Raw genomic sequence first — 12,901 nt, 5'->3', positions numbered from 1 at the left:
GAAAAACGATTGTACTTCGAATATTTTTTTATTAAGTTTTTGTCTTTTGTTAGTCTGTGGTATATAACTACTTTTTTTCTGAGTCTAATCTTGTTTTTTCTTTTTTTTCTGAATTTGCTGAGTACAGTTTTTCCCAACACGGTTTCTTTGAGAACGAAATAGGTTAAGATAGTCTTAAGCAAACGGACTTATTTTGTATTGTAATTTTTGTGTTACTGAAGGATTTTGTTTTCGTTTTTTTTTGTATTAAGGATGTTAATGTATTTTTTTATCAGACCCGTGTATATGTAAGTTTATGTTTACTAGCTGCTACGTGTTTTGAGTTTGTAAACAAAGGGGGAATAGCTTGCCAGGATTCTAGGAATATCTGACCGGAACCACAACGCCTAAAGGATGGCCAGCACGCAACCACAACTACAATCATCGTCTAGCAGCCAAGGCTCACACTTGAGCAAAGCCAACCAAGTTAAACTAGCCAACCCAAAGACGAGGACCAAAGGGCAAAACAGGACCCTACGAAAAACACCGGAACAACCCGGAAAAAAACCAGGAGAGGGCAATAATTGTCAACTTTGAATTTAAGAGCCGAGGCCGACTCTACTGTGACAGGGGGGCGTGTAACGACAATCGGTATTGTCGTCAAAAGGGTTGCATAACCACCAGTGCAATGACGCTCCCCACCACGCCCAATAGGGATGCCAATATAAGGTCCAGTCTGGGATTGAAAAATGGCATTAAGAATTGTAACCTCCTCTGAGGAGTTCGGTCGGGTCCACGCGCTAGTCGCTGGACCCACTTTGTGTATAGTGGTGTGTGTGTTGTGCCAGGAGAGGAGAACCCGTTCCAGTAAAGGTCAGATGTATTATTGTTTTAAAAGCTATTTCCTCCGTTATCCGTCGTTATAGTTACTCCGTTGATACCGTTTTACGTTAGTAATTAATAAAGATTTATGAATACGTTAGGTTTTAGGCAAAGGGCATGACAGTACGTAGGTATTGTCATGCCGTGACACCTGTAATAATTAGTAATAATTAAATAAGTTAAAAGTACATTCTGTTTCATTCGTGTAGTTAGTTGGCTTTTCCACAGGTAATTACAGGGTGGTTATAGAAGTCGGGTTAAGGAGTTGGTGTAACCCTTTCGTTGGGGATGCAACGCTAGATGTAATATTAGGCAGTCGTTGCATATACCCTAAGAAAGGGGGGCATCAACCCCATTTTAATCCGTCACAATATGATAACAATCGTAATACACACATTTTTCAATTTCAACCGTTGTACATAATTATATAATAATAAATTATGAATTATATATTTCTAATAGCATTAAAATATTGAAAACAAAAATGTAATGAAGTAAAACTTTTCTGCTATTATTTAAGATGACATTTAGGTTAAATATAAATACATCATATAACAATTTTGAATTATGTTCATTAGTAAGATGATAACAATCGTAATACACACATTTTTCAATTTCAACCGTCGTACATAATTATATAATAATAAATTATGAATTATATATTTGTAATAGCATTAAAAATATTCATAATATTTGAAAACGAAAATGTAATAAAGTCATACTTCGAATACGACATGATCAGTTTGTCATTGTAATTAGCATTTAGGACTTGAACCTTCATTAGAGAAATAAAATAATTGCTGGTTAATAGATTTTATAATATTCGTCCACACAGTAGACAGATTAATATATATTGTTTTCACAGCTTCAATTATATCTGATTGTTTTTGAAGAGCTTCATGTAACTAAAATTAACATACATTCATTGACTGTTGCGATACAGTCACATTCTTTGAGCAGCTGTAGTATCTGTTTTGCCTATAAAAATAATTTACATTTTAATAAATGCATCATTTCAATTTCAACATAAAAATTGAAGAATACTAAAGGTTTTGTTGATAAGGAAATCAATTCCAAATAGGGTAGGGCTGGGAACAAAGGTCCAATTTGACCTCAAGTAATTACACTGTCCAATTGAACTACATCGCAACACGTATCAAATAAATAACTAGTTTGATAGTTGTTTCTTTGTAATTATCAAAAATGCGTAAAACTTTTGTGTAAAGCTCGCAATCCAGAATTGACTTTTAAAAATCAAAGGTTGTTCGAAAGATATTTGTTGGGAATGATTCTGATTAGTTTTATGTAAAGATCAACTAAGCCGTTTCTTGTAATTAACTGTTGAAAACTTTTTTGCTGATTTTTATCAAACTTTTTAACTATATAAATCATGCATCCTACAGAACATACTGAAATAATACGGCCCTACGACAATTTGTAGTAGTTTAATTTTGAAAATTCGTCAAAGTTTGAAAAAATATTATGGTCAAAATTTGTGTCAAAAGTCGCTTGTGATGTGATAACTCAATCAAATCAATTAGATCTGGCTTTGGAATTAGCAAAAAAGTAAATAACCAATCTACAAAACTTCTCAAAAAAGCAATAAGTTACAATTTTTGGACATACAAGCAAATTATGTGCTTGTGCACTATAATCAACATAGGTACAGATAATATAGATGTGCTGACTAGCTAAAGCCTGATTTTCTAAATAAGAGTTGTAAATGTTATCTTATTCTTTTGTATTTGTCTTATTGATAACACATTTTTGTCAGGTAAAGTTTCTGTTTGTGCTTTTGACCCTACCCACATTAAAATTTATAGGGGTTATATAAAAAAATCTATTAAATCTAACTTAAAAATGATAATACGTTTCATGAAGCAATTAAATATACGTATACCTAAATATTATAAATGCCTAGTAAACTAAAGTTCTCACAACAAAAAATAGGAACGTCAGAAAATACTTTTGTTATAAATTTTCAAACATGGCCGTTTATCTCCGAATATCGACGGCGATGGCTGGTTACAAACCTTTTGATCTATACTTTCAAAATATTGTTATTAAGTTAGTCCCGATCTACCTTAATAAAATGAAGTAGAAGTATATTTTATTAGTAAATCTATGTATGTGCCATATGTATGTATGAGGAGCTAGCATATTGTTGTAATAGTATTTTTAATCTTGAAATCTACATATTTTATTACTACGAAATAAAGATCGCTGTACATATTCTACTATCTATTCGAGTAAAAATAATTCACAAACTCTTGTTCTTTAGAATTTTATTTAATATTATAATACAAATAATAGAAATGGTGTTTCCTGTAATACAATTTACATGTGCTCACATCTTATAAACTATATGTTTCATCCAAACTTTTTCACTTGAAACGGTATATAATTCTTTTTAACAACTAGCCCATGTGATTTGTTTCTACTAACCTGTGATTATTTTGCACGAAGATAAATATTTACATAATTCAGAAAACACAAAAATTATTACACATTATCGTACATGGGTGAACTTGAAACGTAATAAGATATATAAAATAGTAAATTAGTCGAAAATGATAATAAAATCAATGCTCTTGAAGTATTCTGAATTATAAAATTATGCTCTTGAAGTATTCTGAATTTATATCGAAAAGCCCAAATAAGTTAAGTGTATAGTACTGTGTACCTTTGATCTATGAAGTTATAATTACCACTTAAGTTAATCAATTGAAGTGAAATTAATATGTTGTAACCAGTGAACTAAATAATCAGCGATTGTGGAGCATTGCAATTATGTAAATTGTTGGTACACGAAGAATTGGGCTGTGGGGAATTTATTGTTGAGTAGAAGTACCGGCAAATGTAACATTTTTCTAACTTTATAGGTTATAATTGTAGTAATCTAATGAGTTGGTTCGGAAGTAATTTATCATTAATTTTAGTATCATTGTGTTCATGACATCTCAACAATAATATTTCAGCTTTTACAAGAACATTGGATAAATCTGGACATTGTATTCATTACAGTGGATTGAAGCTAAAGTTCTCGGAAAAGTATCATAAATCGCAGCTAGAACTGGCAGTGGCTGGTAAAAACGTGGTAAAATACTATTGGTTTGATGTTCACTTCGGATAGCTTGATAACAAGCACTAGTGATATCAAATATTCACTTAAGATTTCAGATTTCAGATCAGGATAAAAGTTTGCATCACGGTAACTCAGAATTTGTATTTTTAGTTCAGCAGAGTTTATATCGATAAAAAATGCAACAAACTATTCCATGCCTGTTTACAACAAGACTGCATGAGGTATATAGACCATAGACCATGAGGTATATAAACAATCAAATTGATAGCCAAAAAATACAGAAAAAGACTTGTTGATCATTCTGATTGCTACAACAATTAAATGAGGAACCAAAAGCTAATTTTCAAATGGTTCCATAAACAGTACTTATAATATCAGCTTGGATAAGGAAACCAAATTATTTTCACAATTGTTTTTATAAATTATAGTATTTTTCAGTTTTTGTTGTTGACATGACTTAAATATTTGAAGTCAAGTCAACAAAACGGAGTCAATTTATGTAAAACAAATTGAATATTTAAAACAGAATTCGAAAAAAATGATTTCTTCAACTTTATTTATTTATTGTTTACATCTTGCCAAGGTAAAGCTTGAGATTGTTTTTTTACGCCAACCACGAGTAAGCTTTATAGAGCTTATATAAGAAATCTGAATCTAGTCAACTTAAAAATAACAACACATTTTATACTAACATAATAAACAAAAGAACAGTGTTCACAATAAAAAACTAACAACGAAAGAAAAATTTTTGTTATGAGTTTTCAAATGTTGCTTTTTATATCGTGATAGCGACGTAGTAAGAATCAATCCCTCTCTCTACTTTCAAAAATTGTTTTTTTTTTTAAAAAAAAACATTCAGCCGACTTCGCTCTATACCCTCTTAAAATTCTAGTCCATTATTATATTATAGACCAGTATAGTCTAACCACATAATAAAGAATTTGAAAATGAATACTTCTATATTTTCATCCCTCGGATAACGATTTCATTTTTCTCTCGTGCTTGCATTGCAAGTAAAAAGCGAAGTGAATTTTTGTCGTGAAACTACAATGTACTTTCATTGCTTGTGTTTCAATTATAAATATCTTTTCTTTTTTGCTTTAATTAAATTTGCTTGAGTGCCACGCGTGACGTGGACGGTTCTAGGATTGTTAGCCGGTATTATGTCTGAGCTCTGGAAATAATTGGATTAATTAAAATCTAACCATGCAGCATGTTAGGCTCTGCGAAATGATGCTTTGTGAGCAACATTGATTACTAGAAATAATAGGCAGGATGCATTTTCTGCGATTGTTAGTTTTCTTTTATAATAACTTTCTAAAATACCATAACTATTTGTAAGTACTAATAGGTCAGCTGTTTTTTTACAAGATATGAACTTATATTTAGTGGTAGAAACCTTCTGAACTTATGATGAACGTCTGAAATTTAGTTTCAAAATTAGAGTTAGAAATCCTAGAATTTACCAAAACTAGCATTTACTTTTCCCAGAGTTTTAGGAAACTGAATATTCCCAAACTATTTATCTAAATATCTTTCAAGTTTTAGACGTTTTAGAGCAAATCCAATAAACTGGTTTAAAATCGTACTAACTAGACTCTAGTTACTAGAGAATATTTTTATTGCTTTATTTTTAGTTGATAAATGAAAAACAAGCAATCAATTAAAAAAAAGCTTGGTGTATCCTCATACATTTTGCCTTTAGGTAAGTTGCATAAACTTTTCTATATATACAAATAATCGATTTAAATAATAAAAATTAAAATTTAGCAAACTTTGAAATTGTGAGTTTAGAATTTAGAATTTTTTTGAAACTATCCGAAATTTAAATATAGATGTTCATAAAAACCATAAACAAAATATAACGGTAAAATAAACCATAATATAGCGTCGTTATGGCAACACTATTTTATCTTCTTTTCTTAGTACCAAAAACTGTAAAATTTAAAATTTGCATCAAAAAGATGAAGTTATGATAGCATTCTTTATGTCGTTCTATATCTAAAATACGCTTGATCGCTTAGCAAATAGATAGTTTTACAGTTTTTGGTACTAAGAAAGAAGGATACAATAGAGTTGTCATAATAACTGTCGTCTATTTTACAGCAAAATTGGCTCTACCTTAACAATCAATTATAAATAACATTTCGACCGATCTTTACCAACAACTAATCAACACAATCTAAAGTAATATCTTTCCAATGGTTCATAAATTTTTAAAATCGTTCTAGATTTTTTATACGTAAGCGCAGTTTCTATTTTTCTGATAATTCTATAGAAACGACTTGAACGATCGTTACGCAAAATTAACCAACGTGTCAATAAATTTAATGAATCATTTTTTACAATTGATGCAGCTTTTTTTGGGAAATTTACTTAAAACCTAAAAAAAAACTAAAATTAGCAAATTGCATTATCTAATAAAAACTAACTTTTTTTATGAAAGTTCATTATCATTTATGATTGTTTGTAGTTTTAGCAGAAGTTTTAGTTCGGGTACTAGTAGTAACTAATTACTTGATAATAATTTTGTTTTAGATACTTTAGGTATAAGTGAATATAGTAAATTATTTAGTTTTTAACAATACTATTTTAATATAGAAATTATCGGACAGGTTTTTCAAAATTTTTATTGAAGCCAAGTGGTAGGGGTTGGCCGTCCCGAAGACTTTTAAAAAACATTTTTTTCGGTTAATTTTTATTTTTCTATTTTTTATAATGAATATATAAAAAACTCATATATTCCTAAATGTTTAACCACTTACCACAAACTCTATTTTGTAAGAATTATTATAGTAATTATTTTTTTTAATTAATTGGTAATTGATAAACTAGCAGACTGGTAGACAGGTAAACAGGCAGACAGGTGAATAGGTAAACAGATAAATAGTTAGACAGGTAGATAGATACATACATAGACAGGTAAATGGGAGGATATGTAAAATGGTAGATGTTTGTTCAAATTATAATTGAAAATAAAACACAACGAAGAGGGCTCAGCTAATATATATATATATATATATATATATATATATATATATATATATATATATATATATATATATATATATTATCTAATATATATAATATTTATTATATATATATATATATATATATATATATATATGTGTGTGTATATATATATGTGTATGTATATGTGTATATATATGTATATATATGTATATATTATTGTTATCAAATATTTTGTATGGTTATACAAAGTTTATTTGTATTCGTTATACAAAGACACACAGGTATAAATACAATGCGTAAACGTAATTATAGTGTTTATTGTAGTTATGGTAGAGAGAATAACATAAGCAATATATGATTATATTTATCTTTACCTAATAGGTTAAATCGTATGTATGCCTTGTTTATAAATAATCCAAATAATAAAATATTAGGCATGGGTCAACAAAAATTGCTCGATGGTAGAATTTCACTACATTATCAAATATTCGATCTGATTTTAGTTTAAATTAAACATTTATTAAATCTCTATATATATATATATATATATATATATATATAACTTAAAGATAAATTATTTGACATCAATCAATATATTGATATATTGATCATATATGCAGGAACATTCATTATTATTTAACAGATGATTGCAGCATCAATAGCGTATACATTCAAGGGTATTCAAGTTAAATGTAAAGTTGAATTTGTGCATAAATTCACGTTTATTTATCAAATAGTGGCACGTAATGATTCGACTTTTAGAAATTAGCCTAATTAATATTTACGGAAAAATTGCAGTAGAAAGGAATTAAAGTACTTCTTAACGAGTTCATGCACTTAGGACCTCGTAAATGTCAGTAATGAAGGCTCCTCAACTTTGGCAGTGTTAACATAGAGAAACACATTTGCCTCTATTAAGCACACAAACGTAGCCAAACGTATAACAACATTAGCTTTCGGGATAATTAACCCGCCTTTCAGAACTGATCTCCGCGCCACGGCCACATTGCACAACTGTGTACATACACAATATACACATATGTATTCCGTTCTGTTCATTCTCATGAATATGAAAACTGAACTTATTATAATAACTTACACTCTATATATGCTAATCTTAAATTAAATTTCACGTTTACAGCATACCGTATGCGCAGTATCCATGAAGGTAGGAATTGAAGGGTCATAATACAGGGAAATAAACGATAGGTATAAATAATACCAGTTAGAATTTACATAAAAGAATTACAGCTTTTTCTGAATTCAATCAAATCAATTGTCTGAGGTAACACTGCGTGACAAAAATGACACTTTTATTTTTTTCTTGAGTTATTTTGTTCAAATGTATTCAGAATTGTACGCTGATTCCCATACAAAGAATGGTGATCGGTTGATCATCAGGCTATGATAGTCAGCCGACCCTCGAGCATCGGATGACGATCAGAATGTGTCATCGGGGCAAGACGCGCTGGGCATCGGATGTTAACATCAACGCTAGACTGCCGAATAAGCATCGGCCGAGGATAGTAACCGAGCATCGGCCGAGGATAGTATACGAGCGTCATCCTGTTATAGTTGCCGAGGATCGGCTTATCATAGTAACTGAGTATCGGCCAAGAGTAATGGCCGACTGCTGACCAAGCGTGGTTAAAATAAAATTACAAAAAAAATTATATTGTACCATTATTTATTCAAGAATGTTTACATTTTAGAAAAACTTTGGAAACATAAAAATAAAATAGAATAATAGTTTTTGAATCTTAGACAATATTATAATAATATTGTTCTAGTAGTATAGTTATAATAATATTATTAATAATAGTCATAATCTTAATAGTAGTAATAATTATAATAGAACAGAAATCAGTTCAAACTTTACAGCTTATTTACGCTTGTTTACGCTTACTGCCACCTCTGTCTGCAAAATTTGCCAGAAACGACCAAACGCTAGATCTTAATTTTTTTGTTTGGTCCGAGTCACCGAATTTTTTTTTGTATAACATCTGAAATATAAAATATATATTGCAAATAAATAGATACATCCTGTGACAAAAGCCAAGAGCATATAAAAAAAGTTTTTATTGTTATTTAAATCAAAATCGATCAAAACGCAATATAACTTATCTTCCATTTCATCAAGCCATGAATATGGGACCAAATCAATTTCATTGTAACCAGGACCCCGCCTAGGTAAAATCACACAACTGCATATTCACTTGGCCCTTCCTCATTGGAAATGTTAGCACTCATCTAATATTCAAAAAATTAATGTTTATATAAATACAATACAATGAATTAATAAAATTTTGAAGATTTTTAAGTTGTTAAAAAGAAAATACTTACGTTGAACGCTTATTTTATAGATCCTACGATTGTTTTACGTGCTTCTTTCGGTCACGTGCTACACTTGACTGAAAGTTCTCAACAAAAGTAAAGCATACGCGCACACATTACAGTCACAATTAACTTCTTACTCACGCACACACGATAGTGTCGCACTTAAAAGTCAATATGTACAATATATACACGCAGTTAGTCAGTCGACTCGAGTTTGCTATGAACGTACGCACACAACCAAGTATATACACGTATACATATATTTATTGCACTAATAGAAAAGACCGACTGTTCACGCGGGTACACACACTAATGCTTCATCCACAATCTATATATACTTAGATATAGATCCTTTTCTTATTTTTTTTCTCCCCTACAGACATCCCTTTGACAGTGCATCTTTCGCACGCATAAAATGTACCTGCTGCTTTGCAGCATTTAATGTATGACCTTGCTTGCGAGTCGGCTACTTCGGAAATATATTCTTTTACGTTTGCAGGTTTTGAATCACCGCAGTATATGGAAGCTATGAACGGATGACTAATATAATTTCTATTAAAAAATTTAATTGTAATAGGCCAAACTTGTAGATTCGAATTTTCATAAATTTGCAAACCGTCAATGTGAATAAGCACTTCAACTGTATTTTCAGAAAATATACGCGGTGAAATAATTTTTTTTAATCCACTTGCTACACCAAGATATTTATAATAACTTTCAGTTTCTTTTAGACTTGTTATAGTTTCTACCACTTGATGATGTTTAGTTTGGAGTAATGCCTGTAATTCGGAAATTACATTTAATTGAAGGCTATCCAGATTCTTTAAAGCCCACTGACGAAGCTCTTTTCTTATTGTGTCTGATTCCACTACGTTCTCCTCGGCAATACTTTCATGATTACTATAAACATTATCAGTATCTGTTTCATTAGAAACAATAACCTCACTTTCTGCCAAGTATCTACGCTGATTGTCATCATCAATACAGCCACTAAAACTGTTCTCATTATCACTTTCATTACCACTAATAAATGCACTATAATTAATTTCTTCATTTACTTGATTATTTACACTTAATTCAGTTTCACTAAATTCACTATTTGAATTATTATGATCTCGATCAATTTTATTATGAATAGAAACAGTTACGAAGAGGGTGTATCAGATAGGGATATAATATCCATGTACTTTTTTAATGCCCGATGTTTTTTTACACGATCGGACATTATTTCAGAAATTGAAAAATAATATTTAATAGGAACGATAAATTTTTTTTCTACTGCATACGACTGTGAATACTCTCCTATGAAAAGTATATATTGCAGGTAAATAATGCTTAAAAACAGCTGATATGACATTTAGTGCGCATACGCCTAAAGGAAAAATTTATCATATCATCGACCGAGAAGCGATGATCGTACATTATTATTATCAATATAGTTCGGCGGCCCGATGGTGTGCCAGCCATAGGCTGATAATCAGACACCGACGCTCGGCCGAGATTGGTAGCCGAGCCTCGGTCGATCGTTGATTTTTTTCGAGCATCGGGGACTTCGTATGGGATTTCAAATATAAATTTCGTATTTTCGTAACAGCTCCAGTTTTTTAGTTTTCGGTAACTAACATTAGTCATTGCGGCTTTGATAATCGCAATTTAACGAATAACTAAGAGTTTTGTATGCGTTTTTGATATAGCTCCGACCAAATATGTTGTGTGCATGATTTAAAAACTTTTTTTTGATACATATGTTGTGAATATATTTTTGACAAACACCGAAAACCTATATCGAACTACGTATAAGACATCGTATATCGACCATATTAAAATTAAATTCGAGCAATCAAGGTGAAATATGTGTTCTTAATACTATGTGCCAAAATTGCGTAGTGTGTTTAATTGAGTGTCCCAAAGAAACAAGTAATGCTATAAATTTGAAATCATAAAATCACCACAACCTATTATTCAATGTAGTAAATATTAATGGAATAAATTCAGACAATAGAAGTAAATGACCATACCTTATAATCTCAATGTTTTTGATCATCCGTACTAAGCAAGATCAATCTAGAACATCAAAATTTTTTACCTTCCATGTAATGGAATAAAAGACCACCAAAAAAAGAAAAGACAAGAAGAGTTATAACTTATATATTCGATGATCCCTATAGCTGTTACTAAAGTTCCACTTTTTCCGGAATCAGCGTTCACGAATTACTTGAAAACCATCTCAGGATTTTTTTTTACTGTCATGATGGGATTATGCTTTAATAATAATTTAAGATATTTTTGAAACAAACAGTTAAGTAATACATTTGTAATTAAATTTTAATATTATACTTTGTGGACCAAATCTCTGGTTTTACAGTTTGGATATTAGCTTTATTTTTCCACATTTTTATTTCTTTTTCAAGTTGACTACTATCTGCATTTTTCTATCTTGTCATTCAGTCCTTCTATTTCTGTTTCGATGATATTGTGCAAATGTCATTTTTTCAGGTTTTCTTGCTATTCATTTCACAATCATATGCGTTTCTAAGATTTTTTTCTCTTAGGCACTTTGAAGTTTTTTTATTTTATTTTCTATTTTCTCCAACATTGAATTCTTTAAAATCCATCTTTTTATCCGTACTGAGCCGTCCAAATTTACATACCTTATCTTTCTTCTTGCACAAAACTAGAATCAGTTTGTTCGTCACTAGCGTTTTGTAACTCTTTTTCCTCATTTTTGCAGTATCCTACCTTATATATAGTTATATCTTTTTATGTTTGTGATGTTAAGTAATCAGAACTATTATATGTTTTATAAGCTGCATCAAGCACTGCTTATTACTAATAACAAAGTTGTTATTAGGAAATCTATTGATTGTCTTTACTCTACCAAGGACGTCTTTCTAATTTGGACTCTTTGAAATCAGGCTGCGCGAAGTGAATGTCAAACCAGGAACTTCTGATATCCCGACGGTTTAACTAACTGTTTACCTCTCCCATATAGTTATAGTTGTAACTAAACTTTATGTTTTAATTGGGTATATTCGATTTGTTACAATTAGACTTGGGTTTTGAAAAGATTTATTTATATTTCAGAGTAATTTTAGCAAGGTCTAGCTAGCTAGACTATTAAGCGTTTATTTCTTAAGTTTTTCAATATGACAACTATGTTTGCTCGCTTATTCGCTACTCTAATCTTGTTCAAGATTAATAATTAATTTTAATACATACTAATTTATACTTACTGAGGTTTTCGTAAGTAAAACTCTCTCTTAGATCTATTCTGTTTTTTTGCACAATTTCACATGGGCACAAGTTTAAATTAAAGGTTTAGTATAATTGTGGATGTTAATATATTAGGTTATAAAAAAAATATGAACTACTAATAATTATATTAGTTATTAACTTCCCGAAGGAGAAGTTTATGTTTTCATCAAAAAATCCGATTCGCTAATTTTATGTTTTCTTGACGTTTCAAGCTATTCTGAATCGATCGAATTCTGTGTGTGCGTGTGCACCAACAGATTTTTTGCCGTAAATAGCCGTTTTCTCAAAAAGGGCTGGATCGATTTCAAAAATTTAAAAGGCAATTGATGTATCTCGACGAGGACTATCGTTTATCAATTTTGTGTGAGGATCGGCCGAGACGTTTCTCTA

Source organism: Ctenocephalides felis, unplaced genomic scaffold, assembly GCF_003426905.1.
Source record: "Ctenocephalides felis isolate EL2017-DRISC unplaced genomic scaffold, ASM342690v1 CF-g0.4_SCAFFOLD_03572, whole genome shotgun sequence".
NCBI lineage: Eukaryota > Metazoa > Arthropoda > Insecta > Siphonaptera > Pulicidae > Ctenocephalides > Ctenocephalides felis.
The sequence above is the reverse complement of the archived record's forward strand: the minus strand, read 5'-3'. Positions refer to the sequence as shown.